At 39.4% G+C, this 27,373-nt stretch overlaps 1 pseudogene; it reads left to right on the forward strand.

The window, feature by feature from the left end:
* The window catches only part of Gm18728 (predicted gene, 18728), a 429,487-nt pseudogene that overhangs the window by 207,848 nt on the left and 194,266 nt on the right, over positions 1-27,373 (forward strand).

Below are 27,373 nucleotides of genomic sequence, written 5' to 3' on the forward strand. Positions count from 1 at the left end.
ACAAAAGAGCCGAGGCGGAGGAGGAAGGCAAATTAGCTTCTGTGCCTCCTCCCTATGCCTCCTCAGCAGTGAAAACTTGACTCTCATATTGACTCCCCAGATGGACACACAGGTGATTGAGGTTATGGTCTCATCACCACGAGGTATTGTGTCCATCCCCCCTGGGGATCGAGTAGATCAGGTGTTGACGTGGGCGAGAGGGTCTGTTTGTGTGTTTCCACAGGACCAGACGGAACCTCTTTGGGTGCCGGAGAGATTGGTGAGACGCTGCAAGAATGAGCGTCCTGATCCAGTTGCCCCTGTGGATGTGGTGGATGATCCCACAAGCACAAAGGATGGAGCCGAGATGAGAGATCCTTTCGGTATTCCAGAAGCCGATACCAGCTTGACATGACGTTCAAATTTTTCTATGCCTTTTTGATCCCTGAATTCCCCTTAAAGAGATAGCCCCGCTGGCTATCTATCCCTTGCTTCAGGGAAGATGAGCGGGGATGAGAGCCCTGGGATGTATGCTTGTTATAGTGTGTGTGTGTTTTTTGTGTTTGGCACATGTGTTAGGTGCAGAGTGTGCGGCCCGCACTTTCGCCATGGTAGGTAGCATAGGCTTTTGCTGCAGTGGAGGAGGGACAATCTCCTCAGATTCGGTTTGCCGCTCTAAAAAAATTATGCTGCATTATGCCGTGGGGTGCGAGGCTAAGCACTGCACAGAGGATAGCTTGCTGTTGGCATCCTGTGGAAGGCACGTCTGATTGCATGAAGGTTCAGTGTCCTAGTTCCCTTCCCCCAGGAAAAACGACACGGGAGCTGGCCAAGACCTCTCTGGGTGATGAGCCCAAGGGATGGTTTTGTGTAGGGCCCCTATGCTTGCACACTGGGGATCAGACCTCTACCTTCACCCATGAGGCTTGCTTGCAGCAATTAAGATCTGGCCATAGGTTAAGTAACATCCTGGCCTTTTGATGCACCTGCCGCAAGCAAAACACAATCTCCCCAGGAGTGGCTTGGCATGATAGAGAGGTAGTCAGTGATAAGACTCCCTGGGCATGTCACCAACCTAAGACAGGGATCAAACCAATGCTGTTTGTCACCCAAGGACGGGTAAGGGGCATGGCTGCGGGGGGCTATCTACAGACATTCTCTCTGCCAGAAAAGAAAAAAGGGGGAGATGTTAGGAGCGGGTGTGGCGGCAGTCCCAAAGGCGCCAGGGACTGCAGCTAAGTCATATGAGTTGCACCTGACTTCCTCATATAAGACACAAACATCTTGAGTGCTGCTCAGGTGTACCAGGATACAGGTGAATCCAATTTGGTGGAGATTTGCCCCTGCTGCCCTGATTAGCTGAAGCTGCATGCCTGGTGAGGTGGCGTGGCCTGCTGTGCGTGGATGGGAACTGAGAGTATAAAAGAGTGAGAGGCCCAGGGTTCGGGGGAGATATAAAAACAGGGGAGATATAAAAACAAGGGAGATATAAAAACAAGGGAGAGATATAAACAAGGGAGATATAAACAAGGGAGATATAAAAACAAGGGAGATATAAACAAGGGAGATATAAAAACAAGGGAGATATATAAACAAGGGAGATATAAAGAAAGAAGAAACAGGACTGAATAAACGTGTGCAGAAGGATCCTGCTGTGGCGTCATTCTTGCTGGCGAGTTGGGGGCGCGCTCAAGAGTGGGAAGACTAAAAATGAATACCAGCAGATTTCGATAGAAGCATAAGTTATAAAAAAATGTTGGCACAGTTATGGAACTTCAGATAACAAGTGTCCCAGTCCAGGGAAAAAGAGATGAAAAACATCGGGTGTCTTTACTGAGGAACATGAGAACATGCAAAATTTTCCATGCAGAACATGTTCTCAGCTAATGCTTGAAATGACTGCTATAATTAGATGAAACATTTATATACCCTTTCTGATAATATCATTGCACATGGGATTCTTAATACACCATAGTGACATCTGATCAATGTGCCTTTTATTTGTTTCCATTTGAGGAGCTGGGAAAGCAGGTAATAAAATGTGTGCTTCATTAAAATGTGCTAATTTAGAATCTCCAAAAACAAAGCTATTTCAGGAAATGGAACTTGCCATAATCTATATTTCTGGCAAGGGAGAATCTTTCAAAGTAATTGTTGGGTGCAGCATTTTATGTATTATGTATTACATAAGTAATAAGCTATCTGTGGTAACACATGACCACCTGTAACCCTAGTACTGCTAGAGCCAAAGATGTAAGCTATCTTGCTGCCAGACTAGTTAGAGCAATAGCAGCAGCAAAACAACAACAATAATCATATTTACCTACAGGGTCTAGCAAATGAACATGCCTCAAAAAAATAAGGTGGGGAATTGTAGGAAAAGATGGCGGAGGGAGAGAGCCTGCGTTTAGCTAGAGCTCCTGTGCTCTGGGCAGGCAGGCACTGGAGGACTGCCAGATGCTTTCCATGCAGCTCAGGTTGCTCATCTGGCTGTGTGAAGACACTAACCCCACACAGCAGGGTGTGAACAAGGGGCAGCTCCCAGTACCAGGTTCTCAGTCTCTGGCATCCCACGCTGGAGCTGGCAGAGGAACTGAGAACAGAATAGGGGCCCTGGAGCAGCACCAGGTCCTGGAGATACCAGAAGAGGGCAGAGGGAGAGAGGTTCCCACGCAGGTGAGAGTCCTTAGTCTAGTCCTTATTGAACAGAAACAGTCTATGGTTTTAGAGCTTTATTGTAGAAAGGCAGGCCCCTTCTACAAATTACAAATTTACATTCCCTGTGTTACCCACACCTAGCAATACAATTAAGGGAGAACCTTAGATATCATCCAATCCCAGTCCTGAACTTACATAAATGGACATCATGTGGAGGCAGCAATATCAATTAAGAAATCAGGGCTTATTGCCATTGGACTCTACTACTGTATCCTAAGGATATTTACTTTTGAAAATGCAAGCAATTTGTTTTATACACTTGATAGATCATGTAAAAAAAACAATACAATAATTTTCCTGCAGCCAAATATGTCATAAAATGCAATTTTCTCTCTCCATATATGGTTCCTTTTCTTCTAGCAATCCTCTTCTAAGAAAACTATGTGTCTCTCACTTTCTGGTCAAGATGTTTAGCTTCTCAGCTTTAGCTTGGTGAGCTGCAAAAACAGAGACTGGGAAAACTTTATGCTGAATAACCTCCACAAACAGATTCCTAATACAGCCCACCCCATGTGTGGGAGCATGTTAAAAGAGTGGGTGTTATAAAAAGATTACATTATTCGGTAAAACATATATCTGAGTTCTTCTCTAAAATTGAAAGCTTTTAAAGAACATACTGCAACTAAGAATATACTAATATCTAAGATTTCCAGTAAATGTTCTTGGGGATTATCACAGTAGGAAGGAACTCCCTAATTAGCCTGAAATGACTGTTCTATGAGGGTAGAGTCTGAGGTACTTCAATATGGGCAATCTATCTGGAACTCTCCAGTGAGGGTTTAATTGAATCATCATTTTGTTCTTTAAATGGGAGCCATTACATCTTCATCCTATGCCTCTTTAGATGTGAGTGGAGAAGTGCCTATAAGGCACATGATCCTGGATTTCATTGCTCTAAGTATCCTTGAAGGAGGGCATCTGAGTTCTATAATCAGGCCGATCTCTCTTGTTACTTGTTTTTATACCAAAAAAAGTGGATAATTCTGTGGATAAAGTGTCACTGTCCTCCTGGGCACAAGAAAATATTGTTCTCATTACAATGTAAAATGTGATCCATAAGCACATGTGTTTGAACACATGAATCCCAAATGGAGGTGCTGTTTCAGAAGGGTGAAGGAAACACTAGGAGATGGAGCCTCATTGGAGGAAGTAGATCACTGGGAGTGGGCCTTGATGTTCAGTAGTAGGGCCTACTTCTTGTACACTCTGTTTTTCCACTGTAAAGATAGTATGACCCTCTGTTGCCTGCCCTGTTGACATTGCTTTCTTTCCAATTGCCAATAGTATCCTCTAGAACTATAAACCAGAAAAAAAAAAAAACTTCCTTCTCTCTTGTCAGATATTTTGTCATAGCAATGATAAAAATAACTGTGATAGATACTGAGATGGTTATATTCAGAGAAAATATAGCCAACCACAATTAGGTTTTACATTTTCTCATAAGGATGTGATGAGAAGTTTCCCTAACTTACTCATGATTGGAAACACTAATGCTTAAAACAAAGGCATAGAAATAACCCAGTGAATTATGTCGTGTGCTTGTTCTAAAGTTTATTATTTGGTAAGTGAGATCTAGAGTGGATGTTCAGAGAATGTTAAGAAAGCAGCACTCCCAACTTGTTATAAGGACACATGCTTCACTATGTTCATAGCAGCCTTATTTATGATAGCCAGAAGCTGGAAAGAACCAAGATGTCCCTCAACAGAGGAATAGATATAGAAAATGTGGTTCATTTACACAATGGAGAACTATGGAACTATTAAAAACAATGAATTTACGAAATTCTTAGACAAATAGATGGATCTGAAGGATATCATCCTAAGTGAGGTAACCCAGTCACAAAATAACACCCATGATATGAACTCACTGATTAGCCCTGAAACAGACTCCTTCGTAGAATGGGGGACAAAATACTGATGGAAGGAGTTACAGAGACAAAGTTCAGAGCAGAGACTGAAGGATCAACCCTCTTGAGTCTGCCCCACTTGGGGATCCATCCCATGAACAACCTCCAAACCCAGACACCCTTGAAGATGCCAACAAGAGCTTGCTGGCAGGACCTTGATAGAGCTGTTGCCTGAGGGTCTCTCCTAGTGCCTGGCAAATACAGAAGTGGATGCTAACATTCATCCATTGAACAGAGCACAGGGACTACACTGAAGGAGCTAGAGAAAGTACCCAAGGAGATGAAGGGTTTTGCAGCCCCATAGGAGGAACATCAATATGAATTAACCAGTACCCCCAGACCTCCTTGAGACTAAACCACCAATCAAAGAAAACACATGGTGGGACTTGTTGCTCTAGCTTCATATGTAGCAGAGGATGGCCTAGTTGGTCATCAATGGGAGGAGAGGCCCTAGGTCCTGTGAAGCTTCTATGCCCCAGAATAGGAGAATGCCAAGACCAGGAATGAGAGTAGGTGGGTTGGGGAGCAGGGGGAGGAGGGAGGGGATAGGGGAGTTGGGAGGGGAAACTAGGAAAGGGGATAACATTTGAAATGTAAATGAAGAAAATATCTAATAAAAAATAAAAATAAAGAAAGCAGCACTCAAAGGCCACCTGCAACACCTTTCCTCAGGATTGCTGAAAAAAAAAAAATGTTCTTTGGAAACACACAAACCAAGGGAGATTTGGGTATAGATAGAAACATGAGGAAAAGTTGTCTTTAAATATTCAAGTTACTTCCACGAGAAACATTTCTAAATTAATAACTAGAAGACAAAAGATTCCTCTGCATTGATCTTTTTCCAGTATCAATATCCCAATAAACCTTCTGACATCCTGGTAAGGGCTTTGCATCTGTTTACCATATTCAAGAGCTTATCTGCTGTGCAATCAATATACCATCTGGTCTGTTCCTTATCTCTGCAGATGTATAGGCTCTTTGGATTTTAGAGGGGAAACAGAATCCATTGTCAGTATCACTAACAGGTAAAATTAGGAGGAAATAGTGCATAGTATTTTGAGATGGTGAGAAACTGGGCCCTCTTCTGAGGTATCATTATTGTTTTGTCTAGTCCCTTTCACTTTAGCTGTTCAGATGCTTAAAGGAAGTAAATATCTGTCTACTTGTAAGATAGGAAAAGTGGCATTAACATATACTTATCCCGAGCTTTTGTCCCCACTGGCAAGAACACACTCAGGACAACCGGACTCTTATGCGGCAAAGCTTTTATTGCTTACTTATCAGGAGGGAAGACCCCGAACCGGGAAAATGGCACTGCTTATGTAGCCCGCAGCGTGACATTTCAGCACCTGATGTGGCGTGACAGCGAATGATTCATTGCTCGCCCATCACCCCATTACTACACCGCGAGATGGGCAGTGACTAGGCATGAGTTCACTCTTGCACTTGTGCATAAGGCTTGTTTACTAGTTAGGCACAGTGGAAGCCAGCGCCATCTTATAATGGCGATTGCTCACGGCATGCACGCAATTGCTCGCCGCACGGCTCTCCACATATACTACCTTTGCTACCAACAGGATCAAACCCAAGATTTGGAGTTGGTGGATATAGTCTGTAGTATTAACATTTCTTCCCAAGTTTTTATACAACCTGTCATATCACCCTTTCCTACATAGCCGTCAGTTTCTAAAGGGACAGCACATACATTTTAAAATTAGAAGATGTTTGTACTGGCTAATTTTGTGTCAACTTGACACAAGCTGGATTTATCACAGAGAAAGGAGCTTCAGTTGGGGAAATGCCTTCACATGATCTAGCTGTAATGCATTTTCTCAATTCTTGAGCAAAGTGGAAATGCCCCTTGTAAGTGGGACCATGTCTGGGATGGTAGTCTTGGGTTCTGTAAGAGATCAGGCTGAGCAAGCCAGGGGAAGCAAGCAAGTAAGGAACATCCCTCCATGGCCTCTGCATCAGCTCCTGCTTTCTGACCTGCTTGAGTTCCAGTCCTGACTTCCTTGGTGATGAACAGCAGTATAGAAGTGTAAGCTGAATAAACCCTTTCCTCCCCAACTTGTTTCTTTGTCATGATGTTTGTGGAGGAATAGAAACCCTGACTAAGACAATGTTAAAAACAAATGCAGATGACATTATTTACTCATGTCTCTTAGAGTTTGCTAAAGGGATGATTGAAAGAAAATGATAGAAAGTTCTTCAGGTTCAAAGCGATGGAGACAGCAATGTATTGAGCCGAGGACAGAAGCAGGACAGACTTTAAAATTATCATGTGCTGTCAAGGTGGAATTTCCTTGAATAACATGACTACAAGTAAATCCTAATGTACATTCTGGAAAAGTGGTCAATGCATTGGTTTGAGTAAGGAAACAGGTTTCAAACTTCCCCTACAGGTTTACCTTTACATTAAGAAATCTGAGCAACATGTTTTAATAGGCTCTTGCAAAGACTTCTATTTTAGTTATTCTGAAGATGAAGTAGAAGACCCCAATATTGTCACATGTGGAAGAACAGCCAACCAAAAGCAGATAGTGGCTTGAGAGAATGGAGATTAATTTGGACTATCTGGGTTTCCAAACACTGTAGTCCTAAAACTCATGTAACTTCTACCACATCCAGAACACCACTGACTTAATAATAACACAATGTCAGTGTCACCATTATATCCACTTTTTCACATACTGAAAGACAGATTTTTACTACAGTAGTCAAGTAAGCAGGCCGTCCTTTATTTGTCTAATAAAAATTTCCCAGAAATGGCTATGATGCAACTCTAGGTTTACAGACATGACTGAACAATCTTCCTAAGAGTTATACATTTATTTTTGTTATGGAATACCTTGGTTTCTCCATCTATTGTAATTGAGAATTTTTCTGGGTATAGTAGGCTGTGCTGGCATTTGTGTTCTCTTAGGGTCTGTATGACATCTGCCCAGGATCTTCTGGCTTTTATAGTCTCTGGTGTGAAGTCTGCTGTAGTTCTGATAAGTCTGCCTCTATATGTTATTTGACTTTTCTCCCTTACTGCTTTTAATATTTCTTTATTTTGTACATTTGGTATTTTGCTTATTATATGATGGGAGGAATTTCTTTTCTGGTCCAATCTATTTGGATTTCTGTAGCCTTCTTGAATAATAACACTCCTGGAAGTCCAACTTTCTCCTGCTGAGTCAGACCATATGATGGTTGAGAAAAAGCAGCATTCTGTAATCTTAAACATGTGATCAAACACTAAGCTTTTTGCCTTTCATCTTTACTGATGTTCAAAGGTTTGTAAAGGAAATCATTCTGATAATTTGAAGACTTTTGCTGTCCATTCATTCCCAGTGAAACTTATTTTAGTTAGTTGCCTCATTGCTATGCCAAATATGTGAGGAAGTAGTGTAAAATAGAACGGGGTTGTTCAGGTTCCTGATTTTATGATTCTAGGTAGATTAGGAGGCATCCTAGCAGAATAAATAGCTGATGACATTGTGTCTCGTCAGGAAACAGAGAAAGATGCTGGTGTCAGCTCTCTTTTTCTTTTTCTTATTCAGTCCAGGATCTAAGTCTACAGGAAGTGCTACCTGCATTAAGTGGTTGTAAGTATGATAGAAGCTCTTGTATGAAACTGAAACCACCAACACATGTTGTTTATTCCAGAAGAACTGACTTCTATTTCTATCATCCCCTATGGGAGACTTATAACTCTTTGTAACTTCAGCTTCAATAGATCCAAACACACTCCACTCACATACATATGCACATATACATGAATGAAAAAATAAATCTTAGAAACTTTTATAATTTTTGTTGTTAAATGTATTTCTGGGGTCACTTTCCTCTTTGTTTCCATTTTAGGTCACTGAGGTGATAGGGTGACTAAAAATTCAAGTTAAGAATCTTGAGTCCCTACAGGAGTAAAATGGGATTAGTACCTGAATTTTACTATAAGAGAGTTTAGTATATGCAAAATTTCTTAGAAAATCATATCCTGTAGCTGGGGAAGAAGAAATGCTTCAACCAAATGCTGATAGTTGTGATGAAACTTTTGATCTTCAGCTATGAGAGATTTCGTGCAGAACCTGAGGTCTGAAGCAACTTTCCCTGCTATGTCCATGTGAACCTGCTTTTCTATCCTACTCAAAATTTGCCATTTCTTTGCTACTACGTATTCTCTTTTTAAAACTTTTGAAAAACTAGAGTCATGCTTATAAGCTATGATCCTAAATACTCTCTGCTTTTAAGAAGTGTCATTGAAAAGTCCTGGATAGGGCACAGATTATCAGCGGTAAGTATTCACTAAAGAGGAGTAGTACACAGTGATTATCATCTTCCAATAAATGGAATGTGTCTTGTCAGAGGCTCCTTCTTGAGGCCAAGCATGGTTATCCACAGTGCTGTTTTAGTATTACTGATGAAACTTCAGGCTCATTTTACCAACAGCACATGCCCATTATCTCCAGCAACAATCCAGAGCGGAACTCTCGAGGGTGAACCAGACCCTGAAAATGTAGGAGACTGACTTCTGACATGTTTTCATTTTATTAACTTAATTCTTTAATATCTGCATCTGTTATAATTACAACACATTTCAATCATCATAAAGGTATTTAACCAAAAATAGATCAAAGAATTTATCTGCTAATTAAAGGGAACAGACAAAGGAAGGTGACTTAGCTAAATTCTAATGTATGAACATCATTAAACAGCTTGCATTTATCAGCTAGCCTTTTCTTTTCTTTTTTTTTTTTTGATTTTTTTTATTACGTATTTTCCTCAATTACATTTCCAATGCTATCCCAAAAGTCCCCCACTCCCCCGCCCCACTCCCCTACCCACCCATTTCCATTTTTTTTTTTTTTTGGCCCTGGCGTTCCCCTGCACTGGGGCATATAAAGTTTGCCTGTCCAATGGGCCTCTCTTTCCAGTGATGGCTGACTAGGCCATCTTTTGATACATATGCAGCTAGAGACAAGAGCTCCGGGGTACTGGTTACTTCATAATGTTGCACCTACAGGGTTGCAGATCTCTTTAGCTCCTTGGATACTTTCTCTAGCTCCTCCATTGGGGGCCCTTCGATCCATCCAATAGTTGACTGTGAGCATCCACTTCTGTGTTTGCTAGGCCCCGGCCTAGTCTCACAAGAGACAGCTATATCACAGTCCTTGCATCAAATGCTTGCTAGTGTATGAAATGGTGTCATCATTTGGAGGCTAATTATGGGATGGATCGCTGGATATGGCAGTCTCTAGACGGTCCATCCTTTTGTCTCAACTCCAAACTTTGTCTCTGTAACTCCTTCCATAGGTGATTGTTTCCAGTTCTAAGAAGGGGCAAAGTGCCCACACTTTGGTCTTCGTTCTTCTTCAGTTTCATGTGTTTTGCAAATTGTCCCTTATATCTCGCTGTACAAAGTTTCTGGGCTAATATCCACTTATCAGTGAGTACATATCATTTGAGTTCTTTTGTGATTGTGTTACCTCACTCAGGATGATGCCCTCCAGGTCCAACCATTTGCCTAGGAATTTCATAAATTCATTCTTTTTAATAGCTGAGTAGCACTCCATTGTGTAAATGTACCACATTTTTTGTATCCATTCCTCTGTTGAGGGGCATCTGGGTTCTTTCCAGCTTCTGGCTATTATAAATAAGGCTGCTATGAACATAGTGGAGCATGTGTCCTTCTTACCGGTTGGGACATCTTCTGGATATATGCCCAGGAGAGGTATTGCTGGATTCTCTGGTAGTACTATGTCCAATTTTCTGAGGAACTGCCAGACTGATTTCCAGAGTGGTTGTACAAGCTTGCAATCCCACCAACAATGGAGGAGTGTTCCTCTTTCACCACATCCTTGCCAGCATCTGCTGTCACCTGAATTTTTGATCTTAGCCATTCTGACTGGTATGAGATGGAATCTCAGGGCTGTTTTGATTTGCATTTCTCTGATGATTAAGGATGTTGAACATTTTTTCAGGTGCTTCTCAGTCATTTGGTATTCCTCGGTGAGAATTCTTTGTTTAGCTTTGAGACCCATTTTTAAAGGGGGTTGTTTGATTTTCTGGAGTCCACCCTCTTGAGTTCTTTATATATATTGGATATTAGTCCTCTCTCTGATTTAAGATAGGTAAAGATCCTTTCCCAATCTGTTGGTGGCCTTTTTGTCTAATTGACGGTATCATTTGCCTTGCAGAAGCTTTGCAGTTTCATGAGTTCCCATTTGTCAATCCTCAATCTTACAGCACAAGCCATTGTTTTGTACTTCAGTCTCTAAGGAAAGCTTACAGGAATTAAAACTGACCTTCGCTTGTATGGAGAAGAAATTTCACTTCTTATAAATGGAACATAAAGTACACCTACATACAGATTAATTTCTAATCCTAGAGATGCTCAGGAGTTAAGAGCACTTGCTGATCAGGTAGGGGGCATGAATTTGGCTCCTAGTATCCATGCAGGACATCTGTAACTACTACACTCAGGATCCAACACCCTTTCTAGCGATTGCAAGTACTTATACTTAAATGTGGATGCTCGCACATATATATGCATATGTGCAATTCTAAAGAAGGAAGGAAGTCTTGTAGAGCATCAATCATGTGAATGTTTAGAAATTAAAAGTTTTATCAACAGTGGTACTGCCAGTCTATGGGAACTGGACATGGGAGATTAACAGTAAGCTACAATTTCCTTATAATCCTATAGAATCAGGATGAGTGTTTTTGTTGTGATTTATTTTTTAACTAATGACATTTTCAGGTATGTTTAAATTGAGAATTTTAGGTGAGTAGCCTGCCTTTTCACAGCATAGCTGTGTGAATGACTTCTCTATAAGACAAAAACATGGGCAAACACTTAACCATTGTGCATATTTCATTATACGTATGAGCCTGTTATGTTAATATTTACAGGTGACTTCAATTTTTCACAGACCATTATAGAAAGATAATAAATAGTGGTCATTAAGAGTATATTATCAAATGGGCTTCACTCCAGAGGAGAACAGGCCTCACCTATTTAATTTTACTTCTAGAATTTGTGGAAGCAAGCAGAGTAGATATGACTGCCTGCTGTATTCTAGGTGAAAGTGAGTACACAATGAGCATTGGGGCTTTTATGTTTAAAAATGAGCACATATATTGAGCATCTACTCTAAACTCTGTAGTTGTTACAGAAACTAGGCCCAGAAAGTAAATCCTGATTTTACCTGACAAGTTGACTTAAATTTTGGCTGCCATGAAGTTTTAATACCTCCCTGTTCAGACACTATACCAAATCCCCTTATCTTAGTTTTGTCCAGTTTGTTCAATTTCCAGGTGAGACCATTTCCTACAAGGTTTGTCTTTACTTTCATCAAATAATGAATTTTTTAAAATAATGCTCATGCAGGCATAGGAAGATTGTTCAGTGTATACATTTCTTGCCATACAAGGATGAGGTTCCCTGTACCCATTTAATTTCTGGGTATGGATGGCTGATCACATGTCATAAAAGCATGTGAGAAGTATGGACAGGCAATCCTTGAGAAAAGAATCCTAGCTAGACTATCAGAATCAGCCAGCTCTGGGTTATTTGGGAGAACCTGACTCAGTAAATTTTTAAACAATGAAAACAAAACAGCAAAGGTCCACCTGTGGGCTTCACATACATGTACATATACATACTAATGTCCTAAAGTACATACACCATATATATCCATATATAAGCAAAAACCCATACATAAAAATGCACATCACCCAGATACACACACACACATACACACACACTATACAGTTATGTGAAGATGCTTCATCCAATGGCTTTCTACATACACAAGGCTGGCCTATCAATACTGTATCATTGGTGAGCTTGCATATATCTTAATTTCTGTAAGTATGTAAGTAGATCGTATGTTGTTTATTCCATGCTTCAAGAAGGTATTTTCCACTGCATTCCTGTTATGAGAGACCATAAAATACAAAGAGTTGTGTATGCGTTCCCAAAGTTTAAGCTAGTTATTTTAGAGTTGAGAAACTAGCCCACTGCTTGCCTAGCATACATGAGGTCCTAGGTTTCGCAGTAGCATAATAAAACATCAAAAACCTATTTCTGTTTTCAAAGCTAACCACTGTTAATATATAAGAATTCTGTTCTTCCAGGTCTCATTTTCCATAAATACAAACATTGATTACAACAGCAAAATAACACTTTTACTTTACATATTGTATGGGTGACACATGCATGTGAGTGAATGAGTGCCTGTGCCTATACCTGTGCATGGATGCATATGACTGCATGTGGAGGCTATAGCAGGATATGAGTGCCTTTCTCTATCACTGTTTGCCTTATTCCTTTGAGACACGATCTCCCCTGAACTAGAAGCTTGATATTAGTCTAATTTGGCCAAATAAGCTGATATAGATGCACTGTTCTATACCACACAGTGAAGGGGTTACAGACAAGCTCAGATATGTTTGCCTTTTTACCTGGTAGAAGAAAATTAAACTCAGGACTTTGCAAGAGATCTTGCCTACTAAGCTGTATCCACATACCTTGCTTCACTTACTAGCATGTTTTTAATTGGGAGACTTCCTCTTACCCTTGCATTCAGATGTACTCTTCATTTTAGTTGCCTCTGAACACCACAGTATAGGTGTGCCACAATTTATACATCAACAAGGTACTATATTTGGTAATATATATATATATTATATATTATATTATATATATATATACACACACATATATATATATATATATGTCTGTGTGTGTGTGTGTTATTTTAAAATTGTTATCCTTGCTAACTAATATTTTTACAGATGCTTTTGTATCTATACATAAATATGTATGAACAATTTTTTCCCAAGCAGTAGATTTAGACAGGCATACAGTCTATATATTGAAAGTGTTGTCATGCTGATGGCATCTCACGATGGTATTAAAGGAAAAGGAGAAGAGGAAGTAGAAAAAGATTTCAGAGCTTCCAGCAGTGTCAAGTGAATTTGTTCTGAGATTTCACAATTTAGATGAGAGGTATGTCTCAAATGGCTGTTGTATTGAAGACTGAAGCATTAGAGTGCTAGTAGCCTATAATAGATCAGTGGAAGTAGAGCCTTTGAAATTGAATCTTTTCTCTAGCTTTGCTTTCAGGCTCCCCTAATATAAGTGTATCTGCCACACTCCTTAACCATGATAGACAGAAACCTTAATGGACAGAATCAAAAATCAAATTGATAAAGACTAGAGGAACTTTTAAAATGTTTTATGTCTTTGTTAAATACATACTTTGTAGATTTCAAACCATATTTAAATTATATTCTTTTTACTTTATGAAAATTTAACACATTAAAGTAATATGTATGTGATTAAAACAAAATTCAGAAAAGGATCATTCAACTTCAGTGAACATCATTCTGTCCTACGTTTTACTTTAAGGTTTATATCAATTGTCTCACACATATTAAATAGAAATTAACAAGAATCAAACCAAGAACATATTTTCAAAAATATGAATAGAAATAATTATTTAAATGTTTTCAAAGTATGATTAGTATTTTGATATAAGGAAAATGTCTTATTATTTTGGAAATGTGGCATTTGTAGGGAAAACATTGCATATTTTTTGTTACATACGGAGTATACAACAGGAAAATTGTAAAGACTTTCAATTATTATTAGGCTTATTGATTTGGTGACAGCTTAAGACCCTAAATAGTGTTCCTCCTGACAGTCACAGCTGAGGTTTATTCTTAACTCTACTACAATCCATTGCAAATATGTTTAAATTAAGTGTGTACTTGTTTTTAAAATTCAGTAGTACTAATTCATTTCCAGAGTAATTCTGAATACAATATAAGAACTTTCTGGCTCTGGGAGATTCACTTGGGGCTTTATGTCTTTCAGTAGCATACTTTTTGTCATGCCTAAGTATTAATACAATGATTGGGATTCTGATAGTAAGTTACGATTTTTTTAAATAACCAACTGTATGCATCAGGAGCATATGTAGCTTGCTGAGCAATGAAAGTATGGACATGATGCCATCAGGGCCCTGTGGAAGAATCTGTGTCACATTGTTCACAGTAGGCCTCCATAAAAGATTTTCAGAGAGCAGAGAGGCATGCTGAAAAGATATTGATCTACTTAGTGAACATTGAGAGCTAGTGATACATCATTTAGTAGAACTCCAAAAAGTTTCTTTATTTCTGAATATAAAGAATTCTTATTTGCCTATTAAATGGCCCATGATATTATTGAGTATAGTTTTATTACTGATAACCTCAGGTTTTACACCTTCTTTACATGATCTGCTATCTCTTGTACAGTTGGTCAGAAAGTAAACAGCCTAATCAGTATTGTTTTAATATGAGTGTTATCGTTTAGAGTAAAACTACATCAACTCAGATAAAACATTAAAAAAAAAAAAAAAAAAAAAAAAAAAAAAAAAAAAAAAAAAAAAAAAAAAAAGCTTAGCCACCTGAAAAAGAGGAATACTGAGGAATATGACAGAAACTATCTTTGGTTATTGTAATTTAAGGATTTTACATTAGTAATAAAGCACACATAAAAATAAAACTGAAATCTGCCTTTCCAGTTTTAGGGAATTTACAGGATTAAAAAAAAAAAAAAAAAAAAAAAAAAAAAAGCTTAGCCACCTGAAAAAGAGGAATACTGAGGAATATGACAGAAACTATCTTTGGTTATTGTAATTTAAGGATTTTACATTAGTAATAAAGCACACATAAAAATAAAACTGAAATCTGCCTTTCCAGTTTTAGGGAATTTACAGGATTATTATTTTTATATAATGAAAAAGTGAATATATTTTATTCTTTCTTCCTTCTTTCTTTCTTTCTTTCTTTCTTTCTTTCTTTCTTTCTTTCTTCTTTTTTCCTTCCCTTCCTTTCCTTCCTTTCCTTCCTTCCTTCCTTCCTTCCTTCCTTCCTTCCTTTCCATTAGGTGTTTGTCAAACTATTGTGAACATGGAGGACACTGTGCCCAGACCTGGACCACCTTCTACTGCAACTGCAGTGACACTGGTTACACAGGAGCTACCTGTCATGACTGTGAGTACACACAGTGTATGGGCAAAACTTCTGGAATGCAGTGTGGGGACACTCTATTCAGCATTGTGTGGGGACTGTTTATTCCTTTAGCATTAATTATCCAATCAGCTGTAATATGTCACATACTTAAGGAAGCAGGAAAAAGAGTGGACAAAGACATATCTTTATGGAGTTTATGAGAATAAGGCAAACAAAGAGAAGTTGGATATGTGCTATAGTGAAAGAGAAAATGGTGCCATGTGTATTTAGAAGATCTGTGCAACAAATGGCATTGTGCTAATGGCTTGCTTTGTACTGTTACAACAAGTAACTCATATATATCACTGGTCCAAGTGACAAGTGGAGTGTGGTCTGTCTTAGTTATTTTCTTGCTTCTATGATAAAAATACTCTGACCAAGTCAACTAAAGAAAGAAAGAGTTTATTTGGGTTTACAGTTCCAAAAGAATATGACGGATCATAATGGATGAAGAAATGGCAACTGGTAGGGGAAGCCATGGTAGAAAAAAGAGAAACACTAACATATCACTTATTAACCACAGTCAGGTAACAGAGAATACATAGAAAATGGCATAAAAGTATAAATATTCAAACCCTACCATAGGCGACACATTTCCTCTAGTGAGGCTCCAACATCTAAAGGTTCTGCAACCTGCCCAAAGGACACCATAAACCAGAGACCATCTGTTCAAACATGAACTTATGGGAGACACTTGAAACTACAACATGGCTACACCATGAAGTCACTTTCACATTGGCAGACCTGTTTACTCTTTGTCCCCATTTTGTCAATGATCTCATCATCTGAATATGGTTATGGTCAAGGGAAGGAAGTACATGATAAGGAAAAAAGGGTGTGTTTTATCTAAAGGTGTATAATGAAAAGGTGGATGAGGGTTATTTCTGATCACATTCAGCCAGAAACTGCCCTAGTGTTACTCTAATGAGAGGCAAATTATGTTCAGACCATGAGCAGAGAGACTACACAGCCAGAATGTTGGCTCTCCGTATCAATCACTACCTGTCAGTGATGGGCATTTGGAAAAACTTCAGATTGAAGGCCTGAGCTGATCTTGTCCAGGATATAGAAAGACAGATTTTTAGACTAATGGAGGAAGTGGATTCCAGAGTATAATAATGTTCTGTGGAGAAACTGTCAAAAATCAAGGAGCCAAAATAGAACACTGATGATAAGAAGAGTGGGGAGTCAGGAGAATGGGGCTGGGCTGGGACATGTGGGAAAAAAACACATCCATTTTCCTGCAGTTGGAATAGTTGGGGCTGAAAAATTTTTATCATGTATATGAAGTGTGTTTTCTTTATCCATTTCTCAGTTTGAAGAGCCCTAGGAAAGTTCCATGATCTAGATACTGTGAAATGTGCTGCAAACAATACAGTTGTGCACATGTCTATGAGATGCTGACTTGTGGTTCTTGTGGCTGAGATAGCTAGTTGGTTTAGTATTCAATTTTCCAGCAGCTTTCTCTCATTTGTGGATCTAGTTTGTATTAAATATGTGGAGTCATATATACAGGAGACATGAAAGTAGAATTGAAATTGTCTGGGAAAGGGTGGTCTAATTACTGGAAGCATGATGAGAGTAATAAGAAGCAGAATGATCAAAGATAAATGGCATGTTCCACAAGATGTGGACTCTATTTGTGGTATGTGTGTAGGTGTGTGTGTGTGTGTGTGTGTGTGTGTGTGTGTGTATGTCTGCATATTGTGGATCTATACTCATCTGTACTTGTCTGTGTGAAGGCCAAAGACTGTTTGCAGTTGTCAATTTCTTCTCTCCTTATTTTTTTTTTCTGAGATAGGTCCTCTCAACTAACATGGAACTCACTGGTTTTTTGATGCACTGCCTGGTTTTTGATGACTGGGAACATATCAAGCTGTTTGGCCCTCAGCACTTTCTACCAACTCTCTCTGGAATTTCACGCATAAAACACTCCTGTTTGTATTTTACACGAATTTTCAGGAAGAGATTCAGGGGCTTATGTGTGTGCAGAGAAAGCAGTTCTGATAAAGCCATTTTCCCACTACAATGAGTTGTATTATTTAAATGATTACTCTTCAGAAATGGCACTAGGTCAAAAGGAATGGTAATTTGAAATGTCCAAGTCTCTAAAAGTCTTAAGACAGTATATACTTCACAGTTCTTTTCTGCAACATTATTTTTCTTTTTCTGCCAGATCACTAAATAGATAAAACTATTTACCATGCCTTTCTCCTAAAATACTAGAATTTCAAAATGTCGCATATTATTTGTGCTCTTGGGATGTCTCAGATAAATAGTTGTTGTTGTTGTTTTGTTTTTGTTTTTTTTCATAAGACTGGTAGGACAATAAAATGATTGTTCCCATAGAGTTGCCTTTTATCATTCAACACACACTCTTTGAAGCACATATGAATTCAGATGTCAGGTGTTTAATGAGTGTTGCTGCCTTGCTAAATGATAGGACAGTTGTATCACAGCTTCAGTCTGCCTCCTATGGAGTGGCTGTCCTTGATCTTCTTAATTTCTGTCTGGTGACAGTGACAGGTACATGTTCAGGACCTCTTTCCCCATGTTCCAAGCTCCTCTAATCTCTTCACAGTGTAGCTTGCTGACATCCTAACAAAGCCTTTCAGGCAATTTTTCAGGCTTACAAAAGGATGCCAATTTTCTTCTCTCGAGTCTGATGGAGTGCTACTTGCTTTGGGCAATCAATAAGCAGGTATTGACTGGGAAAATATCAAGCTGTTTGGCCCTCAGAGTTAACAGACATCACAGAGCAGAGAGGCTTCCTTTGTTCCTGTTTAGCGTAATAGTCATCTTAAACACATTTGGATGATTGTATTGAGAAAATTCTGACCAAAAAAAAAAAAAAAAAAAAAAAAAAAAGATCTATTGCAAACTATCTTTCATATATTTATCTCAGGTTTAACTCATATATTGGCATTGTTATATAGATTTTTTTATTGAGGCTGGAATTCTTTCCCTTCCATGCCAATAACAGAGGCTTCTCAACGTCAAATAGACAAGAAGGAGTAGAAGAAAGGAAAAGGAAGAACAACATGATAGGAAGAAGGGAAACAAAAGAATGATGAGGGAATTGACAGAAGATGGAAGAGAACTTGAGAAAGGAAGGAGAGGGGAAAGAAGGAGAAAGACAAAGAAGGGGTACAGAATGAAGTGGAGAAAAGACAAGGAGAAGAAGAAATAAGCAGAAGATAAGGCTCTATGGGCTGTGTGTGTGTGTGTGTGTGTGTGTGTGTGTGTGTGTATGCATGTATGCAAAGGAACTCAATATTGTAGTCTTCTGAAATCTCTTCCAATCATATTCTGAGATAGTCTCTCACTGAACTTCAAGTTCACTAACTTGCTTAGACGAATAAGCCAGAAATCTCCAGGGATCCTCCTATTTCTTCATCTCCAGCTACTGTCAAAGGCACACACCTAATACCTGTTTCTTACACAATGCTGGACATTGAATTCAGGTTGGTAGGGTTGTACAGCAAGTTCTTTACTATCTATAATCCATCTCCCTATTCACTCTATCACTGATATAATCCACAGCATGGAATAGATATCTGATCTTTGAAGATCCATCCTATAATCAGCTGACACCATTGCACACACTAGCAAAATTTTGCTGAAAGGACCCAGATATAGCTGTTTCTTGTGAGGCTATGCTGGTGCCTGGTAAACACAGAAGTAGCTATTGGATTAATCACAGGGCCCCCAAAGGAGGAGCTAGAGAAAGTACCCAAGGAGCTAAAGGTGTCTGCAACCCTATAGGTAGAACAACAATATGATCTAACAAGTACCCCTGGAGCTCATGTCTCTGGTTGCATATGTATCAGAAGATGACCTAGTCGGCCATCACTGGAAAGAGAGACCCATTGGTCTTACAAACCTTATATGCCTCTTTACAGGGGAAAGCCAGGGCCAAGAAGTGGGAGTGTGTGGGGGGGGAGTGGAGTGGAGAGGGAGGGTTTGGGGGACTTTTGGGGTAGCATTGGAAATGTAAATGAAAATACCTAATTAAAATAAAAGAAAAAAAGAAAGAAAAAAAAAAGAAACTGCAGGAAAAAAAAAGAAAAAAAGAAAAAAATCTAACAAAATATAGGATGTGGTATTTCTATGTTAGAGACAATTGATTACATATGAAGACTGATGTTCATCAAACATCATAAATATTTTTAATGAAGTAGAAAATTAATGATTAACACTGCCATATGCTCACATACTGTGAGTATTGTAGCATCTTTGTTGCATAAATTACCCAGTATAGACAAGAGTTTGTCATAGTGTGGTCATCAGTGAGAGAATCCGAGACACAGCTGAGATCATCTCTTGTACCCATGATGTCAGGAAACATACTGAATCTTTGTGTCCTATTGTTTCTCATGAATATATATTAGGCTAGGGATTGGTTTTACTAAGAAAGTCCCAGAACAAGGGAATGCCAGGGCCAGGAAGCAGGAGTAGGTGGGTTGGGGAGAAGGGCAGGGAGAGGGTATAGGGGGCTTTGTGGATATTGCAACCCTATAGGTGGAACAACAACATGAACTAACTAGTACCCCTGAGCTCGTGTCTCTAGCTGCATATGTAGCAGAAGATGGCCTAATCAGCTATCATTGGGAAGAAAGGCCCCTTGGTCTAGCAAACTTTATATGCCCCAGTATAGAGGAATTCCAGGGCCAAGAAGAGGGAGTGAGTGGGTAGGGGAGCAGGGCAGGGGGAGGGTATAGGGAGCTTTAGGGATAGCATTTGAAATGTAAATGAAGAAAAATTCTAATGAAAATGTAATAAAAAGGATGACTCTGAATGAGTATAATGATTCACTGGGCTATGTCATATAACACTATACACTTCTAGTTTTTATTTTTATTGATCTTTCTTTCCCTCTCTGTCTCTCTCTATCTCTCTCTGTCTCTCTCTCTCTGTCTGTCTCTCTCTAGATATAGATTGAAATAGACATAGACATAGATATAGATATAGAAACATATAGATGTGTGTATGTATGTGTTTGTGTATGTATGTATATATGTATGTACATATGTATGTATGTATGCATGTATGTGTGTGCATATGATGCTGTGCATATGTACTTGAATGTATACCCCAGAGGAGAATGTCTGATGTTCTGCTCTTTCACTCATCTCCTTATTCCTTTCAGACAGGGTCTCATGCTGAACCTGGATCTAGGCTGAAAACCAGTATGCCTCAAAGATTCTCTTATCACTACCCTAATGCTAATATTATAGCATATAGTGCAGGTGTTCTATACCTGGTATTTTATTTGGGTGCTAGGCATTTATATGCAAGTCTACATGTTTACAAGGGAAGCACTTCTAAACAGTGACCCATCTTCCCAGCCCACACTGCACAGTTCTTAAGCCATTTTTTTGATGTCCTTACCCAGAACAATATCTATGTAATGCACATAGCCCACCCCTTGCTTATGGTTCAGAAAACACCAAGGACTCTCTCACATTGTTTACTCCATTAAAACTTAAGAGCAAAATAGACCGAAATAAAAGGCTTTTTTTTTTTTTTTTTAAGTCATGGTTACCTGAAGTGCCTACCTATTCCCCTTGAAACAGTTCTCTGATAAGAACCATGAGTGTTTTCAACTAGAGAAAAGAAAATCAAAGAACTCTAAGAGTAAATATTGTTTCTAATCAATATTTTATCATTTTCATTTTAAACTATGTCTAACTCCATTGATTAAATTGTCAATCAAGTAAATAATTTCCAGGCTGTTCAATTTTAATGACACAAAGTTTTTTTGAGAGTGTAGTTCAGAGAAAAGGGTCAGAAAGTGTTTCTTCACATGATGAAATTCTCTAATATTATATCTCTGTTCCCTGTATCATGTTATTCTACTAATTGGAGCCTTGCTGGTGCCATATTCAAAGGAAAAATAATAGAATCCACTCCTACTGCTATTGAGATAAATTCCTGTGTCAGTAGGCATGAAATCTCCCTAACATGTCTAATCATAGACCTTCCTTGTTGTTCCCACTCCATTAACAAAATATTGTCTACACTTCGACCTTGATGAAAGACAAGACAAATGTTCTTTTTTATATAGCGGCTAAGGATAAGAGGAAGAACAGCATAGGATGGAGAGCCAAGGCCATTTAATTACAAAACTAGGAGAAATGACTGACTACTGTGAATTCCTTCCAAGAAGAGTGAGTGTGGCTTCATCACACTCTAGATAAGATTCATTGTTTTTGATAAATTACACGTGTGTGTGTGTGTGTGTGTGTGTGTGTGTGTGTGTGTGTGTGTGTACTTGCGTACACATCTGTGTGTGTACTGATGTGGAGGTAAGAGATTAAGTTTGGGTGATTTGTTCAGCTCCTCTCTACCTATTTTGTTTTGATTTTTTATTAGTTTTGGGTTTTTTTTGGCGGGGGTTGTTCGGTTTTATTTTTGTTTTTGTTTTGCTTATGTTGTTTTGTTTTACTTTGCTTTTTGAAACAGGGTCTCTCACTCACTTTTTCATGTAGACTGAATGACCAGCAAGTCCCTATGACCTGTCTGTCTCCACAACTTCATCACTTGAATTATATAGTCACACATAACTAAGCATGGCTATGCCCAGCTTTTAGTTGGATCTAGTGATAGGAACCACGATCCTTGTATTTGCAGTGCAAGTTCTTTGCTTACTTTGCTGCATCTTAGCCCCTTAAAGTTATTGTGGCTATATCTCTGTATTGTTTCAAATTATTCAGTGAGTCTCCATGAACTTAAGTTATGTGTGTGTGTATGTATGTATGTATGTATACCAGAGTGTGTAGGTAAGAACATCTATACATCTATTTAGAGGTCAGGGAGCTTATCTCACATTACTTAGGAGCCATTTACCTTATTTGTGACAGAAAATGGCCAACACATTGGTCCTCCTGGGCAAGGAATATAAGTGTTCCATGTGTCTCCTCATCCCCAGTGCTAGGATTACAAGGGCCACAACCAGACACAACTTTTTCTTTTTGTGTTCTGGGGATCAAACTCAGGCCCTCATGATTTACCAAGTGAGCAAGTTTCTTATTCCTCTCAATGCGTATTAGCTCTACTGTCTGGAAGTGGAGATTTTCATTTACTGGACCCCGTGAATCCTCTTTAGAACAGCCCTTAGCCTCTGGTCTTTACCTCATCACATCAAGGACTTCTCCCTCTTCCTGTCTGTTGACCTTATTTCAACTTGTTCATTTCTTTTTAAGTGTTACTTCGTCTTTCAGGTAATTCTTTGTTTAACTCAATAACCTGGCCTCATTCTACATGCACATGTAGTTACAATAATTACATTATTTGTCTTTCTATTCATTTTTGGTGTCAGAAAAAATTGGATTTTATTGCATGTTTTCTAAAACCAGCACTAAGTTTAGAAAGTTATTTGTGGGGAAAAAACAAAAACAAAAACAAAAACACTGAGAAAATTGAGTTACTAACTCTTTTATTGGCATTTCGTCCCACAAACTCTACCCCCATAGAAGTTAAGAGACTTTCAAAATCCCCATGATTTACTTCCTTTGCCTACTATATGGAGAAGTTTCTTAGTTTTAATTGATTGAAATGAGTGAGGTTCTAGCTTTTCCTTTAAACTATGTTTATTAAATCTTTACTTACTTAGTCCCATGAATCCTCAAAGGGACTTGTGAATCATCCTCCAATTGATATTGATGGAGAAGTGCCCAATTTAAAGCCACTATCATAAATGTATATGAAAAACATAAAAGAGAAAAAAAAACATGCACTGCTCTAACAGGACATGAAGCTGAGTTTATTAGTCTGTCAGCATAGTGTTGGTCAAAGTCACTTTGAAGCAAAGAAGATCTTCTGCTGCTGACTAATGTGATGACAGATACCGTGGTAATCATCCCCTTGCTTTTCATCACTTATGCCTCTGTCATCATGGTTTGAAGAGGAAAAAAAAATTCTCTCTGATAATGATCAAATTCGTTACTGCCTGGTGTTTAAAAAGGACATCAGGGGACAAATAACTGTGTAACATATGCAGGCATGGGAGGCCTGAGCTCCAGAGCAATCAGAAGTATACCCCATGCTCCATGATATTCACTTCATAGGTACTTCCTGCTTAATGATATTCAAAAGATGTAGATCATGGTAGTAGGGGAAATGATTCCAAAGGGAAGAGTGCTTGCCACATAATTATGAAGATCTGAATTCATATCTGAAACTCCTACATGGAAAGCCAGATACTGCCGTAGGTACCTCTAACTATGTTTCTGGCCAATGGAGGAGAAGCAGAGGATTTCAGAAACAGGATTATTGCTGAGTCTTAATTGCCAACTAGTGCAACTATAAAATAGTGAGCTGCTAGTTCAGTGAAAGACATTGACAGAAATAAGGCCAATTTAGAGTGACAGGAAGCAATTCAATATCCTCCTCTGGCCTCTGAACACATATGTGTGCACACACTCACATATACACACACAAACACACACACATAAACATGCACACATATGAAATACCCCTTTCCTTTTGCTTTTATTAAAATTATAGCAAGAAAAATGAAGTGTCTTTGAAAATTAAAGTATCTTCTTTCAGTTCTAAATTCTACTACTAACCTAATTGAATCACAGGACATTATTCCACATTGAGCCTGGCCTTTTACTCTCCTCTAAGTATGATAACAGCAACAAGAACCATGGTTCTTTTGTAATTAAATCACACACAGGATGTGGGACATAATGTCTATCATGGAGACCAACAATTTTACTTTTATGTTTGGAAGTTTGTTACTTATTAGATTTGTTTTAGGTATATTTATATGTATTTGTATTTGTCTGTGTGTCTCTGTGTGGATATGTGCATATGAGTGAAGGTGCCATCAGAAACTAACAGAGGCCATCAGGATCCTTGGAACTGGAGGAACAGGTGGTTGTGTGTTGCCTAAAATTCACAGTCTTCTCGAAGAGCAACAGTGCTATTAAATTCTGAGCCATTGCTAGTTTAGAGTCCTTTCCTATAACACGGAACTTTGAAGCTGGGCTTGCTATACACTAAACAAGAGTTATTATCCTAAGCCATATCCTGAGTTTATATAGCTTGTCTCATTAGTTCCTGCTCTCTTACATTTTGCTATCCTTTGGATTAGTATAGAATATTGACTTTGGGTCTGAAGGGACCTCTGACATTATGATTCCTTGTATGTTTCTTCACATGGTATTCCCAAAACGGCTTTCCTTGCACCAGTTTATGTTTCTCCTGAGATCTGGAGTGTTACTGATCTTGGGAGATACAATCTCTCTCCTGTTTTCTTAGGTATACTTGGCTTTCCAACAATTCTATTAGGGAGAACTGGATATTGAAGTCCTCCTCACAGAGTAGCCAAGAGTCATCAAAAGGAGAAGACTATCCTTTTTAAAAGTGAAGATTTACTTTATAAGTCTGTGTATGTATACACACATATTTAAGAGATGGTGTTTGATGAGGCCAGAAGAATGTGCTAGATTTCTGGCAGCTCAAATTTCAGGCATATTTACACAAACCAGCATGAAGGATGAGATCTGAACTCAAGTCCTCTGCAAGAACAGTCCACATTCTTAGTCCTTGAGCTCTCTCACTTGCTCTCACTGTTTCCTACAGCCCTTATACCAGTCTCTTGCTGGAGATTTGTGTGGGTGGAATGGACAGTTCATGAACTTGTTGGACATAGAAACTGCTATGGACTGGCCAGCAGTAACGACGCTGCAACAGGATCCTTCTGCAAACGTTTATTCAGTCCTGTTTCTTCTTGTTTATATCTCCCTTGAACCCTGGGCCTCTCACTCTTTTATACTCTCAGTTCCGATCCACGCACAGCAGGCCACGCCACCTCACCAGGCACGCAGCTTCAGCTAATCAGGGCATCAGGGACATATCTCCATCAAAATGGATTCACCGGTATCCTGGCACACCTGCGCAGCTCTCAAGATGTTTGTGGCTTATATGAAGAAGTCAGGTGCAAGTCATACAACTTAGCTGCAGTCCCTGGCGCCTTTGGGACTGCCGCCATACCCGCTCCTCACATCTCCCCCTTTTTTCTTTTTTGGCAGAGAGAATGTCTGTAGATAGCCCCCCGCAGCTGTTATTAGACGCGTTCTCACGACCGGCCAGGAAGAACACCACAGACCAGAATCTTCTGCGGCAAGGCTTTATTGCTTACATCTTCAGGAGCCAGAGTGCAAGAAGCAAGAGCGAGCGAGAAGCAAGAGAGAGAGAAAAGCAAGAGAGAGAGAAAACGAAACCCCGTCCCTTTTTAAGGAGAATTCTCCTTCGCCTCGGACGTGTCACTCCTTGATTGGCTGCAGCCCATCGGCCGAGTTGACGTCACGGGGAAGGCAGAGCACAAGTACTCATAAGATACCCTTGGCACATGCGCAGATTATTTGTTTACCACTTAGAACACAGCTGTCAGCGCCATCTTGTAACGGCGAATGTGGGCGCGGCTCCCAACATCTCCCCCTATCCTTTTAATAAGAGCAAATAGGCCACCCATATTAATGAGAGTGGAGATAGAGGTCAAATCCCCAGTGTGTAGGTAAAGGAGCCATGTACAGGATTAGCTCTTAGGCTCACAGGCTTTTACCCAGAGCAACCCTGACCTGCTCCCGTGTCGTTTTGCCTGGGGGAAGGGAACTAGGACACTGAACCTTCATGAAAGATGACATGTCTCCCTAGAATAGGCTCATATATGCCGCAGAGCCTTTCCATTGCAGTGCTTAGCCTTGCAACTCTCTCGGGCTGCTGAAGCACACTCACTCTATCCCGTGCAATGAGTCTAGCCTCATGGGATATAAGAGCTGAGTGGCCAGCGACCTATTGCCTAAGCATAGATATATCAGGGGAAGCTCCATGTTCTAGTCCTGCAAGCGCCTGGGCAATAACCACCTTGTCTCTCCTAGTTTGGGCCTTAAGCTTACAGACCAATCAAAGAAGCAACACTAATCCACAGCAAAGTGTATCTCCAAATAATATTAATCCCACCCATTTTTTAAAGAAAGAAAATGCTGAGGAGATCCAATTGGGTAATCCTTTGGTCAGCGACAGGTCCAAGCGCGTGGAGTTGACCTGAAGTCTCAATTCCCGAAGGATCTGTTCAAATTCAGCCATCCAATTCTGTAACATATACTGAAAAAGACTTTTTGACAAATTAGCTGTCCTAGTAAATTTAACATACTGAATGGAAATAACACACAATCCCGGAAACTTTTGTTCACATCCCTGCTGAGTTATTTGTCATAATACATCTAGTTGTATCTGGACAAGATCTATGAGTTGATTAACCAGCATGAGACCTCTCTGTATCTTGACATTAGCTGAGGCCTGTTCATCTATGACTGTAGTCACTGAGGCTGACAAAGTGTTAATGGTGTCAGTCGTCTGGACCTGTCCAGACAGAGCCAAGGCTGTCTGAATTAAGGCTAAACCCAGTTCCTAGTTAGTGGTAAAAAAGCAGGAGAATACTTGAGCATTATACATCACCATCATTGGGAGTGGAAATGTCGACATTATCCCCCAACGCTGCTCTCTCTTTATTATTGACGCCCTGGACATCACCAAGACGAGGGACATTAGTATTCCCTTGGTCAGTCTGGATTTTTCGGGTGAGTCTTTCTGGTACCCAAAATGGGTTGTCTTCATTCTGTGGGAAAACACAGATAGCTCCCCTGGATCTTATCAAAATAGGATCCGGGCCATACCATTTATTATCAAGGACATTTTTCCAT

Source organism: Mus musculus, chromosome 1 (genome assembly GCF_000001635.26).
Source record: "Mus musculus strain C57BL/6J chromosome 1, GRCm38.p6 C57BL/6J".
NCBI classification, from domain to species: Eukaryota; Metazoa; Chordata; class Mammalia; order Rodentia; family Muridae; genus Mus; species Mus musculus.